We start from the raw sequence: 23,859 nt of genomic DNA on the forward strand, positions 1-23,859 counted from the left end.
TACAGGGTGAAGAACAGCTGCAGCTTCATCCATAACCCTGTCTCTTTTCTGCCAGTTTGTGTCAGATAGACTTAACAAATAATTTGTGGAGACTCACGCTGTCACACAGTATTTTTGACCTGTTGGAAGAAAAGTAACATGAATTCAAGTATTTTGAGGACCTCATTCAGCTTTCCAAGAAGGTACCAAGCCCTTTGGAAAAATCTACCGTTAGCATCCCAGAAAGAGCTGCAAGGCACCAGACATTTTGACATTCAATTACAAAAGTCTCAGAATGAGGGGGGCTGCCTTGAAAATGTGACCTTTAATGGCAAGTGTTGAACACTGGAAATCTGGATCTGGCCTGTTTTGAAATTTGGACTATCAGTACTTCACTACACCTGTCACCTGGGCAAGAGCCAATTAGCAACAACAAGGCTTTTCTGGTCAAAGTGAAAAAAAAAGTCCTGACTAAGCCAGAGTAAAAGACCAACAAAGAACATGAAGACCCTGAAAAGCACCACGAGCTAGTGAAACCATGTGAACAGCTTAAATAACACTCTCAGGGCCTACAGCAAAGCTCAGAACAGACCTAGGGCATTTCTGCCAATGGAGGGAACAGTCCTCAAATCACAAAACTCAAATCACATCAGAGATAATAAAGTCATTTAAAGTGAGATGTCATTTGCTTCATAGGGACAGATGAACATATCATGAAGTTCAAAACTCATCACTGCTTTCCAGGGAAAAGATCAATGTCTGAACAAGCAATGGGGATGGAACTGAATTCTCACTTCTAAGGGAAGCTAGGAGAGAATCATACCTTACAGAAAGATTAGCTGCTTGTGTCCACAGATGGAGACTTCATTCCTGAAGTCTTCTCATGCCAAATAAATTCACCAGACTATGTAAAAATCCTGACTTGAGCACTTGCCAGTCTGTGCATACAGCTGTAGGTAGGTAGTGTGTAATTGCATTTGCCATCAGGGTAATTGTGCATGCAAAATTGTGCAATAAGTATTTTGTACACATGGTTATGCTTTTAAATTTCCTTTCTTTTTTTTTCAAGAATGGGCCACTGTTTGAACAAATATGTAAAATAGTTAAAATTATTAAACATTATTTTGAATTGTTTTAATTATAAAGTCACAAGTGAACCACAATGCTGTGCACTTAAATGACACAAGAGAGACACACCACATCACTGCTATGTCATTAGGATCTGTCTGTACGTTTTTTTAATTTGCCTGCAGAAAGATGGATTCCTTAAACTGAAGGTAATTTGTTACATGTTGTCTGGAATCTAAAGCCAATTAAGCACTGATCATAGTTACTACGCAGTCCTTGGCAATTAACTTGCTATTTTTGGGGATTTGTTTAATTTTATAGTTGGGGAAACCAAGGACTAAACCCTTCTGACAAAGAAATCACAGCTATTTCACAAAATGTTGAAAACCATGTAGCTCTACACTCAGATATAACGCGGCACTGTATACAGATGCAGCAGATCAAAATGAAGTTCAATGATCAATTTCTCAAACAGAAGAATTCCCAGCTCCAATAAGAAATTGCAAGACTGGACAGGGTTATCATTACACGGCAAACCTGGACTCTCAACATACATTCCATAATCCAGTGCTACAAAGCAGGCCAGGCTAAACAGCAGGAATTGTGTAAACTCTGTTACCTGCGCTTGCCCTAGATGATAGGACTACTAAAAGCAAACATCGTCAGGAAACAGTATACCATGGTACTGCATCTGTGAACAGAAGATACCACCGAGTACCCACAAGGCAGTCCCATCATACAAGAGCAACCAATGCCACGAAATGCAACACTGCTGAGCACGGCACCTATTAGATGTGGCCAGGACGTAGTAACCGAATACTGCAGTACACAGCATTAGTGCAGATAATAATCAGACTCTTATTTCATAAATACACATACATCTATATACACATACATCTGCATATACACAAGGTATTTTCTGAAGGGAAGGACAGTTTTTCTAGGCACAGAGAAGTGTTTTTCTTTGAAAATTAAGTGTTGTAAGATTCTCAGAGATGTTAAAACAATCAGATACCTAAAAGGGGAAACGTCAACAACAAGAGGGGGAAATAAATTTAAGCATCCCAGTTAGGCAATCAGTTCTATCATTAAGATGGGGTAGGTGAAGTACAGGCCTCTTTAAAATCATAAACTTCAAATACACCTACCAACCCCCTTCAGAGCTCAATCACTGTAACTACTAAGCCCAAGGAGTCTGAGATCTTTCCATATGCAGACCCTATTTGTCACAGATGAGATTAAGAGCCACTCTTGCCAAAGTCTCCTCCTCCAGTGCTAGGGAGCTCCCAGTTGCGTTCAGCTCTTGGGCTGCTACTGGACCTCTATGTTTAAGACAATATAATGTAATAATCTGATTGTAAGTGATGCAGAAAAGATACAGCCTTATCTTAACATCTGAGTTGTAATTGTATCCAAAGGACATGTTGCACTTAGAGCAGATTAAAGAATCCCAGTGCAGGTGGAACCAAACTGACACCTTCCACTTTTGCAAAGAGTTTGATGTAAACGCAGGGAAGGTTTCAACAAAACAAATGAGGCAAAACCTCATTTGTTGCATTAGGGAACTGTAGTTATCCTGCTCCAATCAATAGCTCAGATTTGCATAAGCTTTTCACTTGGCATCATTCTTTTGCCACTGGTCTGTAAAGCATGAAACAGTGTTCCCTGCTATGGAAGAGCCCCATCCACAGATGGGCAAGCAGCTATATACAGGCAGGAAGCACCTATACACAAAACCAGCTTCCCGCATACTCACATGTACAACACACATTTTCCATGAAACACTGACTTACAAAGTCACAAATTTACAGATACACCCATATTTTGCACACAAACATACGCATCACACATGTTTATGCACACACCTGTATAAACACACTTGCATGCAAGCTTAGACACGCAGCGCTCTCAGAAATGCACATGGGTACTCAGGCACACGTATGTGCTCACATGGATACGAGTACACACCCGTGACTTGCTCAAGGCAGCACCAACAACCTATGGTAGAGCAGGAAAAAAAAAAAAAAAAAAGATTACAAGACCAGGAGTTGTCCCCACAGCTGAAATGACAAGGTCTGTCCTGCAGTCCTTCCCTTCAGAGAGGGTGGATATCTGTGCGTAGGCAGTCACGCTCAGTTAGACACATATATGAGCACAGGCTTGAGCCCAGACAAACACACAGAGCCTCACTTATCCCATTAGGCACCTTTCAGTGGTAATGTGCACATGCCCTGCCGCCACTCCTCCCCTCTAATCCTTTATTTGCACACAGCTTTCATATCAATCTGTTTCATTTTCCAAATAATGTATATTCACTTTTGTTTACAGCCAGGACACTGGGCTTCTTTGAGTCAGTCTCTATAACCATCTTGGCAAAGCCAGTCCCGTCTTGTTTGTTTGTTTTTGCAGTGACTGAGTGTGTAAGGAATATGGAGGGTGTAGGCGGCTCTACATGTCCCTTCACCTCTTGTGGGTTTTGGCGCATTCCTTTCAAAAATACTCTCTTTCAAATGCAGGGGACAGGATGCTTTGTTTATATAACCACTGCTTTTCGCTGAGGCTCAAACCATCCCAACACATCTGTCTCCAGGAGGCTCCTCTGAGAAGGTCTGCCTTTCTAAGTTCCCCATGACATGGACTCTGGGGAACAGCACAGCTTGGAGAGCACCTGCAAAAGGACCTAACTTCAGAGTTAACTTCAGAAAGATCTACTTTTAGCTGGAATGTGTCAGTTTAGCACCTAATTTTCTCCAGCTTTCTCTTCACCTCAGCTGGCCCTGAGTCTCAGCGGATGCTTTAGGAAGTGGAGGCTTCCCAGAACCAGCTCTGAATGCTGATTCCCACAACCAGTAGAGTTTCTGTGAAACTGTGCTGTTCTGACTGGTGGGAGTCTATCCAAGCTGTAAGGAGCAAGAAGTAAGAATAAGGAAAGATGTGTGAGTTATTTTAGTATAACCATTTCACTTTGGATTTTCACATCCATTCAACTATCTCTACATAAAGATTCATACCCAAACCCATAAACATAGGTGAATTGGAGCAGGTGCTCTGCAAAGACCAGGACTAAATTAACTTGGTAAGTTACCATGGTAAGTTACACTGATAAAGGCAACCTTTACACAAGTGAAGTGAGAGTTATCCTTTAGCGGTATAACTTTTAAGTTAAAGTGATACAAATAATCCCTTTTTAAATTCCTTTCCTCCCTCTTCATGTCCTCTAGGCGTTCCTCTAGCTAAAACAGTGGGTTGAAAGAGCAGAAATGGCAGCAGTCAATGGGAAGAGCAAGGTGCCACCCCACTGTGTCACCCACAGCAGGTGGTTCTCTTATACCCTCCTGTTATAGACCTATATGCTATAAAAAGCATATTGATATTGTTGTGCATGCATGATCATCACACAGCATTTGCTAGCATCAGTAACTTATCATGAATGTTTCATAATACCGAGTGGGAAGAAAAAACATGAAATAGTTCTAGGGATTTTTCTAGTACCACATTGCTAGGGAAGATCTGCTTTCCGTAGCTAAATTATAGACACAAAACAACCACTAACTTAACCACTTGAAGGGAAGTGAGTACACAGCTAGCCAGGCCAAGGAGATGACACCAGTAACACAGGTTGAACGTTGCCTGTCAAACAGCAATAGACAACAAGGCAGTTTTCATAGGTTTCAGTGATTGCAAAACCTAAGTTTATCCAGCATAGACTCAGGGCATTTCTGCAAAAAAAAGTGGAGGTTTTGCTTAAAAAAAAAAAAAAGAAGGAAAGAAAAGAAAAAAGAGAGAGAAATGGAAAAACAATGATGCAATTATATAAACAGTAAGAAAAAACAGAAGGCCAAAATCCTAGAAAGACACGTATACTTAAAGAGAAAAGTTAGCCTTTTTAATCAATAAACATTGACCCGACATCCATTCTGAATTATATACATCACACACCCCTAGAATGCCTATACCCTTGCTCCTGGAGAGCTTATAGAACTTCCCGAAGGTGCATCATCTGCATTTGCAGTCAGAAATGAGGAGGACAAAAAAGTCAGCACAATTTTTCTAGTTCATTCAGACACCAGTGATGAAGGAAGCAGGAGTACCTAAATCCCACGTCAGCTCCATTCACTACATATGGAGCAGCAGTGCATTTGCAGGCTAAATCATCTTTATTTATTTGCTACATCTTCTATCACACACATTTAATTTTCATTCCCCAACTCAAGCAACAAGTTGGAATTGCATTCACCATCTCATACAGCCAAATTTTCAATTCCTTGGCTTGTATCTGCTGTACTCAAGATTCCCAGATGGTCTGCTATCCAAATAATGTGAGGACCACTTAAAATCCATCATCAGATGAGTTCAGCTCATAGACTTAATGTAAAAATAAAAAGCACCAATGTTCTGTGTACACAATTCTTCACTGAGGAACAGCAGCCAAACTAAGAAGTGATTTCCACCGTGTATTCATACTGTAACTGTGATACTGGCAGAGCTAAAAGCAGCAGCGCCACAATGATGTGGAATGCAGTATCTTCTTATCTCTGCACCAGACCAATCTTAATGTTTAAGATCTCTCCTTCTAAAACAGATATCAACGGTGTATTTTACTGAAATAATTACTTGCTTACAAATAGCATACCAAGAAGTGCCTTAGCCAGAAAAAAATTAAATCAGTCTTTCCAGATAGAGGAAAGACAGTTGGGTTGAAGTCCTTCAGGGTGTGCAACTGCTGCTTTTGTAATAACAGATTTTCCTAGTGAAGTCTGCTAAACTCCTAGACCAGTTAAGGAAATGTTTCCAATTATTACTTTTTCTGAATAAAAACTCCCTAGGTCTTTATACACTTAAGACCTATTCCCACTTCATTTATTGACACCTCAAGCGCAGCAGGATTATGCACATGAGGGAGCTGAGTCACATTTGGCTTTAGCCTCTTTTGCTATCAGGATGTCCCCTACCAGATCCAAGAAAAGAGTCTCTGAACCAGGAATTAGTTAACTCCATAATCTATGAAATAAAATCCTAAGAAACTGTTTGACTCTAAATTCTCATTCTCAGTCTTCCCACTTCGATTGCTCCTCACTCCTTATAAATGGATTGTTGACGTGCACCCATGTCCACTTTCATTAATGCATTTAATTTGCAAGCCTCACACATATTCCAGCTAACCATACCTGTATAGTCTTTAAATAATATGCTTAGTGCAGTAATACAATCGGATTAAAACTAATAATTGGATTGCAGAGGTTTTAGGCAAGCCTGGGGTCAGTGGGAAGGGATGACAAGATTGTTGTGCCATCAGTTTCAGCTGGTCAGTCGCTTTGGCATGTATTCTGTTATTGTTACTGCACCTTTTTCTGCAGGGCAGGTGAGGGAGATGATCTGCTGGTTTTCCTTTTTGCCAGGGCTGCTCTGACATAAGGGCCTTCTTTCAGCTATGGTAGCTGGCATTCAGTCTGTGGCGAGCACAACCTCAACTTGTGCACCAGAGCTTTGAGCACCAGAGGTAGCGTCTGAATCTTTTCTAATCAAAGTAGTTCTACAGCGTCTTCCAGGTGCCAAAAGCAGTCTACTGTAATTACAAACATTAACAATTTCCAATTTATAGCAACTGTAAATCTACATATAATTTTACCTCTTTTATTTATAAAAGCTTTCAGCTAAGTCTTATATCCTCACACAACTGTAACAGCTGAACACTTTGGGAACTGACTTCACTCCAAAAAAAGTCTCTTTTACAGTAAGTGAAACCACTTTCTTCTGCATCTGCAAAGTACAGGTACATGGTTTAAGACAAAACCCTATCTCCATCTTCCTTTCTGTGCTCAGAACACTCTTGTCACATCTCTGATGCAGTGATGAACATCCCAACGACTACAAAACAGAAGAGCTATGACCACAAGGAAAAGGCAGATTTGTACAGTGAGATATTTTGATTACTAAGCAGCTTTAAAATCTGCTGCAGCTCTGGATTCTTTGAGTCCCAACCAGCTATTTGTACTGTTGTCCCCTGCCTGTATTCTTTGACCTTCTGACATACAGTTACTGCAGTCTGTTGCATGCGTCCCCAATCAGAAAGCAGATTGGATAGAGATTAGATAACATCGTGGTATATGGGTTGGGTACTTCTTTTTTTCTTACCAGTTTCCTGTTGATAGAATCACACTGATAAGCAGTTTAATTGGTAAGTTGAAGTATGAAACTGCAAAAGGCTGCCTTTTAAAAGACATGTTCCAACTGGGATGTAGATGCAGATGCAGCCAAAAGATAGTTTGGTGTGTAGCTGTGCTCCGGTGCTTAGGCCCATCAATCTGAATATTACAGGAGCAACAAGGAGTTGAGAGGGATCAGTGTGGGTGCACAGCACAAGGTTAAGCATTTGCAAACCTGTTTATGAACATGGTGAGAGAAACACTGCAGAAACAGAGGAAGCTATTTGAGATATTGCTTCACTCTGGGTACATCTTAACCACTGTTTCTGAAAGTTATTGCTCCACAGTGCTTTAAGGGAAGATGAGTTAGCAGAACAGTGTGCATTTGTCTCATCTACTTCAGTACAAAGTCATCCAGGTTACCTCCAACTATCACAAACAGCTTAAAGTACAGCAGATTACATTGTCCAAAGTGGATGTGCAGCAATGCCACAAAGTCCTGCCAGCTGAGTTCCAGATGCATGAGCTTTGGCAGTGATGTGGGAACATGTATCTTATGGGCAAATGAAGTTTCACATTTCCACAGTTCTATCTGCTATGATCATGCACAGATCCAAAGCCTCCAAGGCCCATAACGCTAACATGAGACCCTAGTGAGAGCTGGGTTGGAATAAACCTTGGAACAAACCAACCCACCACCTGCACTTCAGTTTGGAGGCTTTCTATTTTCAACATCTGGACCTACTGGGTTGAAGAGCTCTTGGCTCTACAGAATCTGAAGGCCCATCTTTATCTTCCACTACCTGCAAGAAAAATGAAGAACTAGCCAATGTCTTTGCCGTTAGCGGTTTGTTGGCATCACAGCCTTTTTCAGTTGTAACGATGGAGGCTGTGGTTTCACATTCGGTGGCACAGGCAGCCCCCACCCTCCACACTCACCGTGCTGCTGGCACAGCTCTTGGTACAGCTGTGCAGTCAACCAGAACAGCTGAAAAATTCCTTTCAGCTGACAATTCAGTTTACCCCATAACCATGGAAAAAGGTGTGCTGATTCAAAACAGGAGCGGTGCAAAAACTGGGACAACTAGCTGGGGGGAGGGAAGTGGTCCCTGAAAAACCTGACAGGAATTCACAGCCTGAGAAACAGAGGCTGTCCTGGAAGATCTTGATAGGAAACTCAGCAAAGAAAGGGTCAGTCTGCAGAGGCAGCTCCCTCTAAGGCAGAAGGGAGTCACAGATATGAATTGGGGGCTGTGCAAGCAGCAGTACAACGTCAAGCAGATTTTCTTTGATTAGCTATGGCCTCTAATCTCTCCTGTGCCCCCCTGCAGCGAATTCCAAAGTTCAACAGCCCCCACTGGACTTTCCTGTTAAGGCTCAAATCATTAAAAGTATTTGTTTAGTAAAAGCTAAAGCACTCGGGTCCTGGTGTCTGAGAGCTCCGTGAGGTTAAACGCTGTCAACCATTTGAATGCAAGCCATATTCCACATGGTCTCGGTGATTCACTGGCAGAACTATATGGGAACACTCTCTCTAGGCTTCACCCTCCACCCCAGCTTGTTTCAGGAGCTAATGAAACTGCTTGGACAAAATGAGCTAGTGTGGTCCCAAACACAGTTCTGAGCACATGGCAAACCTTCTGCCAGAGCTTGCACACTCAGTGGAGATGTCACAAGCTGGCCTTCTGTGCTGGTTTTGGCTGGGATAGAGTTAATTCTTCTTCATATTAGCTGGTATGGGCGATGTTTTGGATTTGTGTTGAAAACAGTGTTGATAATACAGTGATGTTTTAGTTACTGCTGAGCAATGCTTACACAGAGCCAAGGCCTTTTCTGCTCCTCACCCCACCCCACCCCACCCCACCAGTGAGGAAGCTGGGGGGCACAAGAAGCTGGGAGGTGACACAGCTGGAACAGCTGACCCCAACTGACCCAAGGACTATTCCATACCATATAATGTCATGCTTAGCATGTAAAGCTGGAGGAAAAAGAAGCTTTTCTCAGAAAAAGGGGGATGTTTGCATTGATGGCATTTGTCTTCCCAAGTGGCCACCACAAGTGATGGAGCCTGGCTTTCCTGGGGATGGCTGAACACCTGCCGGCTGATGGAAAGTGGTGAATGAACTCCTTGTTTTGCTTTGCTTGTGTGCATGGCTTTTGCTTTACCTATTACTGTCTTTATCTCAACCCATGCGTTTTCTCACTTTACAACCTGAAGAATATTCCTCAACTGGTCTCATTTCAATTTCAAAAGTTTCTTCAGTGAAATCACCATGAATTAGTGGACAAATTCACATTCCTGAAAAAATTTTGATAACTTTGAATTGAAGCTGGACATGCTACAGTGCAGCTGGAGAATCTGCATACCTGCCCTCTGGGGGAAATAGCTGCCTGACCCTTGGAGGAGACAACAGGTGGGAACCAGCAAGCAAGCCTCTAGAGCTCAGAGCCCTCAGGGAGCGCTGGTCCCATGCATCCTGCCTGGAGAGCTGTGGAGGGGTCAGTGTTAAAGTCTGCTAAAGAGCACAAGCCTCTCAGGCTTCCCAGGAGCCAGAGATCCTGAAGATCCCAGCAGGTTATGGGAGATCCATTAACCTGGAAGACCTAGCTTGAAAGAGTTCAGTGATGGGTTGCATAGAGCTAGAGCAGTCACTCCTCTCAGATGTCCAGAAAAGGATAGGTAACAGCCCTGAGATTTGAAGAGCTAGAGAGATGGGCTTCTGGCTTTCAGCTCTTCATCTGTCTATCAGCAGGCTCCCTAGGAGCTGGGCAGGTGAGCTGCAAGGAAATCAAGCAGGTTTGCAAACCTGCCCGGCAGGCAGTGAAAATCCAACCTGGTTTCTGTCAATTTTGCAGAAAATGTCATACTCCCCCAAGCATCCAAGCAGAGATCAGCAGGAAATGCTTTTCCTTTCCTCTGATTATTTTTGAGATTTCAAAATCTTTCCTGGTATCTCCTTGGAAAAAATGTTGGTGATTTTCACAAACTGAAAATTGGGGGGGGGGGGGGGGGGGGGAGGGGAAAGGGGATGGGTCAATTAAAAATGTTGTTTCAAAAACATTTTCTCATTTTTTTTCCCCAATACAAAACATTCACTGAAACTGCTTCTGCACCTCTGAATACTTACATTTTAAAAATGTGACATACTCGGATGAATAAGATGTCCTGTTCAATAACAATTGTACTCTTATTTTGAATGTCTCTCTGCGTCATTTAGCTATTACTGAGCACTGAGAAAGTTGTAAAAAACGGGAGTTTAGTTCTTAAGCCTATTTGTATCTGTGTTTATGTACAATGTCTATGATATAGCCAAGTAAATAACCTTGAAAGACCTCACAGAAGTATCAGACCCAGCAGAACATTTCACTGGCACGGAAGACTGACTTGCCTGTAACAAGCAATCCCTTACTAAGAATTTCACACTGGCTATTACCTTGAAAAACAGCTAAGAATAATCCACTGAAGGTCTCTTTCACCCCAGTGAAGTAGGAAGCATTTGTTCGTCCTGAGTAGTTTCTTCCTTCTGTCACTGTGCCAGGGACCTAAAGAGAGGCTGCTCAATCCGAACCCCATGCTGCAATGCAGATTAACGTTCCAGTCTCCAGCACACCAGATCCTCCTGCCTGGCTCACTCACATCCCAGACAAGGCACGGGTCTAGCACTGCACAGTGCTTACTATGAAACACACCTCACTGAAGTTTACAGCAGTTTGGCACTCCAGAAAAATCAGGTCAGAAACAGGAGGCTTTGTTAGATTTAAACCCAAATCCAGGTGGTTACATTTAGACAGGCAGACTGTGGTATTAAAGGAAGGTAAGTGGCTTCACAGGGAGACGTGATCAGCTTCCACTTTGAGCACGTATTTGATGAGAGAAACTACCAAAGAAATATTGTGCTTTTGACCAAGACCTACTTTTTCACTTCCTCTCCAGCTCAGCACCGTGAAAGACCCGAGTACAAGTTAACTTTTACCTCCAAAAAAAAAAAAAAAAAATTATGTCTTTGACCTTTACAAATAAAACAAGAAAACAAACCACAGACTCACAGATCACTCTTAAACAATGTTGGGTTTGATCCAGTCATTGCTTTCTGTTTGAAAAGGGAGAGTAATCTCTGCAAAGGCACAAACTAGTCGTGTGTAAATATGGAGGAGCAGACAGAGCACTGCCATCAAACCCACCACCTAGGCCAGGTACCAAAGAGCCGCTTGTGCCTGTTCCTTGTGATGGTCACCTGCACAAAACAATTAAGCAGTTAATTGTTTTTCTAAAGGACAAAAATGAGAGTGGTGATGTGATACCCAAAGAAGTGTTATTTGTTCTTCCTGGTCTCATAATTCTTCTAGTTTCTATCCAGTAACAATTTGGTATGTGAACCATCTGAGACAGACAGCACCACAGAGCTGCTTGTTTCATTTGGGAGCTGGAAAAGAATGACTTTGCTGATTGTGTGGACTGAACGGGACTCTGCTCTTGTATACTTCAGAGGGTCTTTTTGCTTTAAGCACTTAGGGAAAGAGAGAAGAAATTATCTTACAGAGGTTAATTCCAAATAAATGTATTTCTCTGTATGTGGGGAACCAACCTAACCTTCTGTTCCCAAACTGGGCACATAAATTGGGGCATTTTCACATGACCACCTCTCCTTCAGTCATCCTCTGCTGGTTTTTGTACAGTTTCTATTTATATTTTCCTGGATGTGATGGACATCTTGTTTGACCTTCTGCATAACATAAGGCCATGGAATCTCACCCAGTTTTCACTGTAATAAACTCATCTTGACAACAACATGGTGGCTGCTGCATAACATTAAACAGAAACGTTTAAAAACGCACAGCTCAGGTCCCAGGTGACTGAGAAGGAATGGGCTGTATAGAAGCAAGAAATGCCCACAGGTAGTATTTAAAATGATCAAGGCAGACACAGCTTAAAGAGCCATAAGTCCTGTCCAGCACCCACTGCAGTCCTTGGAAGTGGACGCTGAAATGTGGTCATAGTAATCCTAACATGGGTCGTCGTGGGGAAGCATGAAAAGATTCACTCAATCAATGGATATATGCATATAACACTGGGAGAGGCACACTGAACCCACTATCCAGACCACGGTAACTGTCTGTACAAACAAAAAACAAGGAAGCCTTCCAGAACAAGCATGGCCCCAGGCATACAGAACACCTGGTGGTTTGGCATACCATGAGAAAACTTAGATAAACAGTTCTAAAAGTATTCTGGGACCAGGGAGAGTATTCCCAGAATCTCATGTGGCACTTAAAATGGGATCTTGTGCCATACCTTTGCGTCTAGGGAGGTAAAAGTCCCACTTCCACAGGGGGAGGTGGCCACACTCTTCATGGCGAGTACAGCAGGCTGTCAACCCAACGGCTGGTCTGTTTTACCTGTAGTGGAAGGAGGGCTTGGCTGGAAGCCAGCTAAACAGGACGGATGCTAAATACCAAAAGATAACCATTTTAAGTCAAAAAACCCCAAAACATCCAAACCCCAAAGTGAATCTGGCCAAGCCAAAGCAATCTGTAGACTCTTTTATGGTGCTTTTATGATTACCATTACTGTTTAACGTTTATAGTGTAGTAGTGGTGACAAACAGATCTGAAAACTCACTGTGCAAACTAGCTACTGTGCAAATATGGATACAGTCAGGATGTCTTTGGAGTCATTTTCATTGGTACACACATGATTTGCAAAAAAAACCCCAGCTCAAATTACCTCCTGAAACCTTCCTTCAAGATGCGTATTAATGTCAGTAGACTTTCCAGGACTTGTGGTGCAATCAGATATTGGAGAGTGGTTGGATTTTGAAGTGGTCAGCTTTTCAAAGGGGACAAAGTGCTTATCCATCAGCAAACAAAATAAATAAGGCAAAAGCTAAGGCCAGCCTTAGACCATCCATGCATCTGCCAGCTCACGGGGCTGAGCTGATTTCACCGCAGTGGAACTTTGCCAGGCTAAAACAAAGAAACCACAGAACCTATGGGCAGCCACTGCAAGGAGGCGGAGGCTGTTCAAGACGTGTCGGGTATATACCACCCCCCACCCCCCCCCCCCCCCCGGATCGCAGGCTACATGCTCCCAGAGTGCCCAGGTGTTGGAACTGCATAGTGCAAATCACAGTACAGGGAAATGAGTTACAAGAGATCAGCACACCGTGAAAAAAACTAACAAGAAACAAAAAGGCTAGAGCAGCTGATAAATGCCTTAGGTGCAAAGGGTTGATTAATACAAACAAAACCAAATCTAAGGATTTTGAAAGAGAAGGAAAAAGGAAGAAAAAGACGACAGTGTTAAGTTCCAATTAATGTTCTTGCTGTATTTAAATTAGATATTACATACTGGCGATGGCTGAAGAAAGCTAAGAACTTCCTTGCCCAATTTAAAACTTTTGTACTTGTTCCTAAGACTTCAGAATTCAGTAATATTCCAGACAGTATGTATTTTCTAATGATTCTCATGTGAGACAACTAATTTTTCTATTCCTAGCAGCAGGGATACTGGACAAATAACTGAGCTGAACCTGTGCCTCAGTTTCTCTTTCCACAAAATGGGGGGATATCACTTTTTGTAAAGCACTTACAGACGTTTGGATCAAGTGCAAGTTAAGTGCGTAAATGTAAAACACAGTTACTTATATTAAATCATTCACTAAGCTAGCCTGTATGTTGCTATTTTCTCCCCACCCCAAGCTCATAAAGGAACATTCTGAAAAAAACCAGTATCTTGAACGATCAATAACCAAGTTACCCATAAAGTCTGTATTTCATAAAAGATCATTCAGCTTACTGCTAGTGGGGGATGGAAAGCAGGATTTGTCAGGGAGGAACATGTTAGGGGATAAATTTCCCCTCCCCTGTACAAAGTTCAGGTTTCCCTGAATTTTGGAGCTGAGAGAAAGGCCTCTCATGAACTGTATCCTGCTGGGGCCGCATAGAAGATACCCATCCAAACCTAGATGGTGAGCACAAAAGAATAAAACCTCTTTATACATGTTTTACTAACAGAGGGACCTGTCCACTGTCTTAACACAAGGAAGGAATTTAGAAACCACAGAACATACTCATCAAAAAGAGGGTAAGCAGCAAAGCCACTGGGGTTTGTGTTGTTCCTTCTCCTTCCTGCAGGTATGTGGACAAGTGCATGTTTTATTCAGTTGGTTTGCACTGGTAAAGCTCTGGGGAAAATCTAGACTGTATCCTGGGTTCTGAAGGTGAACACACTAAGATCACAGTGTAGCCAAGAAGAAAAAATAGGTAGCGTTTTCTTACTGTAGTTGGTATCTGGCCCTTCTTTTTACATCAGAGAAAATTCTAGACTTAGAAGGAGAGCACAGTCACTTACTCAGAGTGTGTGTCACAAATACAGGTCCTCACAGCCATAACGCAAGCGAAATACCTACCTCTCCTCAGGAGATGGTTTCATGTCTCTGAGCAGAGCTGAGAAATTCTCTACTGGACATAAAGCTTGACCTAATGGGACCATGTCACACTTCAGTGGGACAGTCACACTTTGTATCATGACAATGGGGGTAATACATCACCTTCACCCCCCCTGTTTTGCTGACTGTAGCTAGCAAGGTCCGCTGTCCATTTCCACATGCAGATCTGATTTGGAATGGGATGTGACTGATGTTGTTGCCTTTTCATCCTGATCCTATGCACACATAATAGCCAGCCCTGCACATTGGGACGGAGCCCCAGCCTTCACCAGTGCTATTCAGAACAGATCAAAATGCTGACCTCTGAGCCGTATTAATTTCTTGACCAAGACTCCTGATTTCTTTACATTCTAAAGAACTTACACTGAAGCGGTGGGTTGGGGGTTTGGTTCCCTCTGTTGTCGGTTGACCAGCAGTGCTCACATCTGTGTGCCCAAGGTAGATTGTCATCAATGACACAACCTTGTGACAAGGCTTTGATGGTCTCCTCTACTGAGGAGAACTGAAATCTAATTCCGCTATTATAGTCTGCCTCCCCTGGTCTACTGGATCTAAACCAGAAAACGCTTTCACCAAAAATGACCTTGGAAAAAAACATTCTTCCTTTATCCGGTCAAGAGAAAAGCTAGAAAACCAATAAAATTTTTGGAATGAACCATCACTAGGACACTTTCCAGAGGCCAAATGCGCACAGATGTTACACATCTGCACAACCCAGTCAGCCAGCCCTTCCAGCAATATCTACTTGTTGATAAAGTACTACAATTACAAAACCAGCTTAAATGATGGAGTTTGTTCTCTTTGATCAGGTTTCACTGCTTTGTTCTAGCTGGTTGTTCAGAAGTCTTCCACATACATGGACATTTCTGTGGGATTATTTTCTGCTTCATTGAAAGACTCCATTTTCAAACTGATGGGACACCTCCTTTTCTTTCTACTGTGCATTATTCCCAAAGCGGGAAGTGATCTGAGTGAACAAACAAGCAATATCATTTTTTCTGGGAGGAGACCAAAGAACTGGTGGCTAGACACTTAAAGTTTCTCCAAGCAGAATTGAAACTAGCATTATCACTGGACATCAGATCAGAACGGCATTCTGATTCATGCCTCCATGCTCTAATTTAGCCCCCTCTGTCTCAGATTAATACAGTAATTGCCATTCTGCAGCAGAATCTCATGAAGGGATGTTTTCTACCACCGATGCATCTAGCAAGCATTCACACAGTGCCACAGAACTGTGGGCTGCGGGGTATGAGGCAGAAGATGGAGGATAGCAAGGCCAAGCCTGGCAATTTGCTAGAACTTCATTTCATTCTTTCCAGAAAGGCCCATGCTGAGCACATAGCATTGTACTTTAAAGGCTGACATGATTCTTATCATAGGCAGACATGACCTTCCACACAAAGGACTTTTCCAACTTCCTACACATTGATTTTGATTGGAAAATGTAAGATTTTATATCCTTTGCAAAATCCATTTGTTACCATTAACCCCGATAACCCTGGCCCACCTTAGGACACGCAGCCATGCCAGCACACTTCTGGAACTCACAGATGTCTTGTCACAGGGAGATCCAAGCTTAATTACTCATGGACAAAGTATAACATCTTTGTGCCCAAACCTTGGAAGCAGTATTTTACACATGTGTAGGAGTTCCTAGCGGAATTCACTGGGATTGAATAGCTCAGGCACTTTGCAAAGTTCTGTTCTGTTTTACCCTAGCCCACAAAAAACAGGCACACAAATTTAAGTTCAGAGGCTGGGGTTTAGACCTGGTGAGCTGTAAGAATAACAGTTTGAAAACTGTCAGTGTTCAAAGGGTAGGAACTACCTGAAAAACAAGTTAAAAAAGGCAGTATCAAGAGTTTCATCCCATGTTAGCGCAGAGCTATGTGTTGGCAGGTGGCCCATATGGGTCTTAGGCTGGCTTTCCGATAAGGCAGCAGGGAGGAGAATGGGGGAGACTTGCACTGGTGTACCAGAAGTAGAACTGGCTGGAAAAAAGAAGCTGCACAGATAAATTCGACCAGCAACCCCTTGTTCTGCTAAGATGCCTGAAGCCAAGGCTGCCTGAAAGGGAGAAGCTATAGACCCACTCCAGAACAAAGAAGTGAAAAGGCCTTGGGGTGGGTCATGCCTCGTGAAAATGACAATGTATTTTTAAGCTAAACAAAAAAAAAAAAAAAAAAAAGGAAAGAAAAAGGAACAAGGAAAAGTCAGTCCACCCACTCAGCCATACTTTCACACAAAATACAGCATAGAGACAGGGGCAAAACATATTTATTTTTAGTGCTGCTGTTTGCTTATAAACTGCAGCTCCCCCAGATACGGGGTCACTGAGGTAAGAGACTGGTTACATACTTTCAGCAAAGTCCCTATCCACCTGAAACTTGTTTCCCTCCTGGGTCCTGACATGAGCACAAAGTTCAGAGATTTAGAAAGACTGAAATTCTCTCCTTTCTCCAAAGGGCCTAACCTCAGTGTCCAGAGGATCTGACAGACATCCCCATCTAAACAGAAGTAAGCAGGACCTGTAGTTCTGGATTTATTGGGACCTTCAACATAAAATGGATAGGGGTTAAATCCAAACGAACAATGAAACCCTACTGACACTTAGGGATGCAGAATGAAAAATCTCCTCTCGTGTATCTTTTAGTGTTCAGGTTAGACAGTCTGGAGAGGGACTCACTACAGAATTGAGATGAGATGGTCTTCAGTTCCCAGAACATCAGGGATCCTTGGAGGAAAGAGGAGGTTCCTCAGGTGTCACAGAGGTTTTGCCTGAATTCCAGAATTATAATAAATGCCATGGAGGATTCTGAGAGAAGCAAGCTGAAATGTAACAGGTCAGACCTCAGTATAAAGAGCAGATTACACTCTAACCAGTGCTGCCACATTTAGGACACATGAATGTATGGTTATAAGAGAGAAAAGGAGGGAGGCCATAGCTGCCCTAACAATCAGTGCTGCGCCCAGAGGAACAGACATAAGCATGGGGAAAAGATGATTTGATAGACCCTTACCAACACTAGAGTGTGAACATACAACACGGTGCCTTCCTCATGCTCAGCCTTCCCCACCCACTGGAATGGTGACCCACAGTCTCAGCCAAGAAACTCAGATGCATGTGTGGCAGCATTCACTAAGTCACAGGCTGGGTACAGTTGCTCTTCCTTCTCCTTTTCATCTGCTGGAGGCCCCTGCCTTCACCAAGAAGCCTTTTCCTTCCCTGGTTTTCTGAGTTGCTGACCTAATGTTTTCCTTTTTTTTTCACCCCAGTGAAAATATAGTGGAGCGGAGCAGCCCAAGCCTGACCATGGGGAAGAGTGGTGGGCGTATTACCAGAACCCTCTGTGAGACTCAGACAGTTCCCCCATGACCATGATTCTCCTGAGTGGTAGTTTCCAAGGGAATAGAGAAAGCCAGGCAATGAGGAGGGGGGATTAATGATGAATATTGGATTCGAAGAGTCTGCATGACTTCAGTGTCTCTGAATGTCAAACCTAAGGGAAGGGAGAGGGAAGGAGAGGGAAGATGTACTGCAGGCTGCTACCATTTGCCAAGGAAAAAGGTTCTGCCTGGAGCAGGAAGAATTCCCCTAAGGATGAAGAAAACAGCTTACCTGTAGGAGATCTTAAACCCAATTAATGTGTGCTCACCTCAGTGCTACTGCCTCTCAATGCTTCAGATACATAAAAGGGAGGGGGGGAAAGGCAAGGTGTGTCTGTCAAAACTGCTGGTGCTGTGCCCAGCAGAATGGATTGGAGCACAAAGACCACAGGACTGGAAAGTATTCCTGTGTTGCTGAGTCAGGCTCCTGCTATTACTGGTAGGCACAACGTGAGGTGCTAGCTGTAGGCTAGTCCTGCATGTCCAACTTTAGTCCTATATATATATGCTCCTCCTATATGCTCTTAGGAGGTCAGGTAGTGGTCAGGTACAATGACACCGCTGCTTTCCTTTGAGCCCCGCAACATGAGTGGCTAATGCACAGGGCAAGGAGGAAGAATAAGGTGGAAATGCCAGCCATGAGAGTTGGTCCAAAAAAGTTGGAAATCACATCCAGGTCAATTTCTAATTTTAGTCACTTTCTGAGGCCAACAAACACAACATACTATTCTGCTCACCAAACCACAAACTTAGGAAGTGGCTAAATTCTGAGGGGTATGAGACTGCTCTCATCTGTGCATAAGCAATCACATGCACACCAGAGACACCGACTGGGCGGTGGCTTCTCTGAAGGAACAGCACCAGCCTGTGTAACTTACCACGGGCTCATCCCTTCTCCTCCCTGCTGCTGAAGCTTCAGAGTAGGCCATGAGTAGCAGATAGCTCTTACTTGTTTACCTTCCCTTTTGTCATCCTTCAGAACAGTGGGAGGCAGGCCACAAACTCGTCACCTTTGCCAATAAAGGGCTCTAGAGTGCTAACGACCTTGGGGCCCAGCTGATCTGGATCGGACTGGAATGAGCCAACTGGAGCAACTGGGAAAGCTTATATGGCATCATCTATCATCTTCGGCTTGGGTTTGTTCTGAGCCAAAGTTATGCAAACAGCTCATGGTCTGAGGCCAGTGACAGACCATTACTCACAGGCTGGCCTCTCTCAGCACCCAAGTTTGAACTCTGCACTCATCACCTGCTCTGACAGCTCTTGTCGGTCAAATGGAGGAACACGTTATCGTAGGATACTACTGTAGGTAGAACCTGACAGAACTTACGGATTAGATGTATGCATGAGCATTAGAAACATCCTCAAGTCACTAAGGAGAGCTAAAAATATTACTGCTTTGCTGCGGTGCTTACCAAGATGTCTCAAGTCAGAGAGATACTTCCTCTTTCATACTGGAGCAGCTTCACGTTCACCACAGGGTAAAAGTAAGCACACAAGGCAAACCACAGCATAGGTGATATGCGGCAAGTTCACACCTCACCTTACCCCACCCCACAGCAACATATTCCCATCTCCATACCCTCAGAAATAATTATTTTTAATACCCCCTTAGGAAGTTTTAATAACACATTATGCTGTCTAGAAGAAGTTGATAATAGGGTGATCTATCTCTGGTTTAGTATGAAGAAAGCCTTTATGCTCAGTGTGTTCTGACTTTTTGAAAGCAATGACTACAAGGTAAGTGGGACATTTCAGGCATCTTAGTCCCATCTTGCAGCAGTATTCCACGACCCCTAAAGAACTGCGGGATTCAAGGATCATTTTTTTTGTGGAGGCAACAGCTACTCCTAATTAATTCCCTGTGTGGATGCTAATTTAGAATCCACTTTGGAAATAAGTAAAATTAATTTGCATTACAACACTCATATCCTGGAAGAGTATCTGTGCCACTGAGGGATAGCGATCCATTTAAAATTCATACATAAGACTTCATCCAAATTAATGACTCTGTATAAACAAATCATTTTTATTCAGCCACAGGGAGGGGAAAAAAAAAAGAAGACAACTTGTTTCCCAGATCATTTTCATAGGTAACTTTAAACCCCTCCAGCCAGTGGGGCCTGCCAGGGCTGCGTGGGGCAGGCAAGCGCAGCACGGTCAGTGCAAACGTGTTGCCGGCCCGGCCCTGGGCTCGGCGCGATGCCCTGTCGCGACTCCCGCCATTCCCACCGCCCCTCGCGGTGTCGGTATCACGACACCGCAGCCCCGGGCCCCTCCGTCTCGGTGGTGCCCCGCCAGCCCGGCGCGGCAGCACCCTCTCCCGTCCCCGCGCGGCCGCCGCAGCCCCGGGTGCCAGGGCCCGGCCCGTGGGCCGGTGGCTGCAGCCGAGGACTGGGCGGGCCGGGCCGGGCCGGGCCGAGCCGAACCGAGCCGGGCTGAGCCGAGCCGGGCCGAGCCGAGCCGAGTCCCCCAGCGGTGCCCGTCCCGGCGGCGGTGCGCACAGCCCCGCGCTGGCCTTTTTAGGGGATTTCCCTCGGCCCGGCTCCGCTCAGCTTCTTGTAACCAGAAACACATGACTGTGAGTGGTGAGGCGCTTACTGTTACTGCAATTAAGTCTGTTGGTAACTGAAACTGCATCACCTAATTGGAGCAGCACGAAAAGCAACTCCCTGCAACGCGACGCCCAGGGCTCGCCCGTCGCGCTCGGCTTCCAGCAAACGCGGCCTCTGCCTCAGAGGGAGGGCAGCGCGGCCCGGAGCGGGCGGGGGGAGGCAGCCCGGCCCGGGGCAGGGGGAGGCAGCCCGGCCCGCTGCCCCGTTCCCCTGCCCGCTCCGGGGCTCCCACCGAGGGGCTGCGCGCCCGCGGGGACCTGCTGCCGCGGGGCAGAGGGTCTTGCTCCAGCCTGCCCCGGTCCGCACCGCGCAGGCGGTGGGCTGCTCACAGCGGTGATGGTGGTGCTGCTGCTGCAGCTAAACCTCAGCGTGGCCAGTCTGTGGAGCTGGGGCGGACGTGCAGGCGCACACCGCGCACGCTGCCGGCCGCTCCCAGTCCCGCCGCCGGCGGGCCCGTACCCGCACCGGCGCTCGCCCCCTGCCGCTGCCACCCACGCAGCGGCCGTGCGTGTTACTCACCGCAACGCACGAGTCACGCAGGAGTTGTGGGGCTTTTTGCACTTGCAGGCTGACATCCCCTCCCCCTCCAGACGTGGGAATCTGATGGTACATGTGCTTTCACTTTTGCATTCAACTGACCTACATTGTAAGCGGTCGCTTGGAATCACGTTGCTTTCCCAGCTGATTTTGAGTTCAGACTTTCAAAAACAAAACAGTGTCTTCATACTTTTCATGTCCCTGCTGATGCGGCACGCAGGCCATCATTCAGGCAATCCCTTTTACAGGAAACCTGCTGTTCTCGTTACACGGATCCTTGACATCAGCTCTGGCTTGGAGCCTGATCGTGATGAAAAAAATACTGGAGTGTGCTCGCAAGCATTCGCGTTATCACAAGGAAAGGAGGATAAGGAACAGTTAAATCCAAAATATGCTCAAACACAAAATTAATGGATTACGGCATCATCCAGTACTGCACACTCTACATCTACGGGATGGCTGGTTCCTGATGTTCACAGAACTGTGTGGAATGAACTGTTCATATAATCAGCTCATCTTGAGTCTGCACAATGGTTAAGTTACAATGAATAGTAAGTGAGTTAGTAATAAATTGAACAAATAGCTTGTTTGGTGACAGTCTGTAACTGCCATAGCTTGGAGCGCTGCGGCATTCCAGTGTAACTCCAGCACAATCTGGGAAGAAGAAAAAGGAAATGCATCTATTCAGCTGTGTATTATGTATTGCTCAGATCTGGCAATGCCCAACAGGAGATGGGAAGAAGAGTCTTAATTTTCAAGGAATGTTTTTCAAATCATTTGAAAATCTACCGAGTCTTGGAGCGCAGGCACATTTACATAGCAATTCTGCAGCGGTAGGGCTTCAAAGGCAGCCTCTCCAGGTGAGTAAGCCTGACATTAGCATGTGCAAACAGCACTCACACATACAAAACACAGGCCCAAGTTTTCAGAACCACGTTCATGCTTTTATGCAGCCAGTATGCACATAAAATTACTGTAATTGTGCTTCCATATGAAAGTATGTACCAACCCTTTAAATTTGTATAGAGATCACTGTTTAATTACCCGCGCTATGCTCTAATCTCACTTCAAGAAAAATTGTGCTATAACAGTATATTCAGGCATCTAAACACGTATGTGTACACTGCTTGTAAATGTGAGTATTAGCAGATGTATTCAGTGTATCCAAAGAAAGTAAAGAAGTCTGGGGTCTGCACAGGACTGCATATAAAAATTAAAATAAATTACTACCCAAATGGAGCCTGCTTTTACAAAATATTTATTGTAGGGAGAGAGTTATGTGCACTGCACTGCTCAACTTCTCTATCTTTTCTCTTTTTTTGGATGGTGAAATAAGAGCTGAAGTAGAAGTCACCATTTTTCTTGGCTGGGAAAACATCTCCAGAGCTCTGCAAGATAATTCTTACCTGCAATCACACACATACATACATAGAAGATAATTACTGTGGTTTGTACAGAAAACAAGGGTCATTTCTGTACTTTTCTGTGAGTCCATAACAGCTTCATAATCATACAGAAACCCAATAACTGTTGATGTTATGTTTGGTAAGGCTGAAATTAGAAGATCACTTATTTCAAGAGATGACACTGATCCACCTAAACCACACTGTGGAAAGAATCCCTTATTTTAAACCCTGTAGCTGATGTTTGTGCATCCGAATATTAAACATTCACTTTCTTTACAATCTTTCATCCTTCTCATCTGAAGTGCTCACAAGCATTAAAGGTGCTTCATCCCACCTGGACAAAGTCACCATGGGCAATATTCTGAGCCTGTTCTCAGCACAGATAGGAATAGACTCCTGCTCTTGCAATGCAGTTCCCTGGGCTGCAGCTCCTCTCTTAATGCTCTTTGTTAGCTATTTAGGAATTGAAGGGAAAACCTGCCTTTCCAAAACTAGTTATACAGTTCCTACTTCTGAAACATAAGAAAAAATGCATTGTCCATACTGGTCAGCAATAAACCACAGCATGTGGAACCGATATCCTGCCTCCTGCCGTAACCCCACACCCAACAGTTCAGACATCCCCTCACTCAAGCACCTCTGCTATTGTGCAATGACATAGATGGGGAAAATAATTCTTTCTTAACTCTAGCAGTTGAACTCTTTGCACTCTGCAGCGTGAGACTGGATCATACTGTTCATTATCTTATCTTCCTCAACTACATGTTAGTAATGGTCTAAAAATTAGCCAGGCCTTCTGTAAAAATCCACCCACTCAGCTGGTACCTTTGACTCACTTGAATGGCAGTGTTGGGGTTGACACATTCAAAAACCCCCATATATCTCCCTAATGCAAAACCAAAGCACACACTTACAGAACCAGTTGGTCTGTACTCTGTGTTTGTACTTCACCCAGCACAACTGAGTACTGCTGAACAGGCTGGGACTCATAAACACCATTAGAATACACACAAATAATTTAAATGCATGCTTAGGTGTATTGGAGGGTATTCTCCAGTCTCAGCGTTCAATCATATGACAATTTAACTTAGCAAGATGCTGACCACTCCCAATATGGAGCTCAGTCCTACAGACTTCACTGGGAGATAAAGATGGCTTGTGTTGTAGCAGCATGCAAAACCAATCTCTTTTTTCCAGAACTCTAAGCTGCAAACAAGTTCATTTCAAACCATAGCCCTTCAACTTCAGCAGATGCCCTCGCACTGAACAG

The 23,859-nt window shown here is 44.2% G+C and overlaps 1 long non-coding RNA gene across 15 annotated transcripts in view; it reads right to left on the reverse strand.

Annotated features, from left to right (window-relative positions):
- The window catches only part of LOC114017453 (uncharacterized), a 153,579-nt gene that overhangs the window by 25,898 nt on the left and 103,822 nt on the right, over window positions 1-23,859 (reverse strand). For 3 of the 15 annotated variants that reach the window (XR_008734323.1, XR_008734324.1, XR_003562517.2), the window contains exon 3: window positions 2,913-3,045. The exons of 3 other annotated variants lie outside the window; for them this stretch is intronic. This is a non-coding gene — a long non-coding RNA (uncharacterized LOC114017453). Of the gene's footprint in view, window positions 1-2,912; window positions 3,046-12,486; window positions 12,640-21,165; window positions 22,403-23,859 lie in introns of those variants that run through there. 9 more of the 15 variants (XR_008734330.1, XR_003562516.2, XR_003562519.2 and 6 more) reach the window with 9 other exon arrangements.

This window comes from Falco cherrug, chromosome 10 (assembly GCF_023634085.1).
Source record: "Falco cherrug isolate bFalChe1 chromosome 10, bFalChe1.pri, whole genome shotgun sequence".
NCBI lineage: Eukaryota > Metazoa > Chordata > Aves > Falconiformes > Falconidae > Falco > Falco cherrug.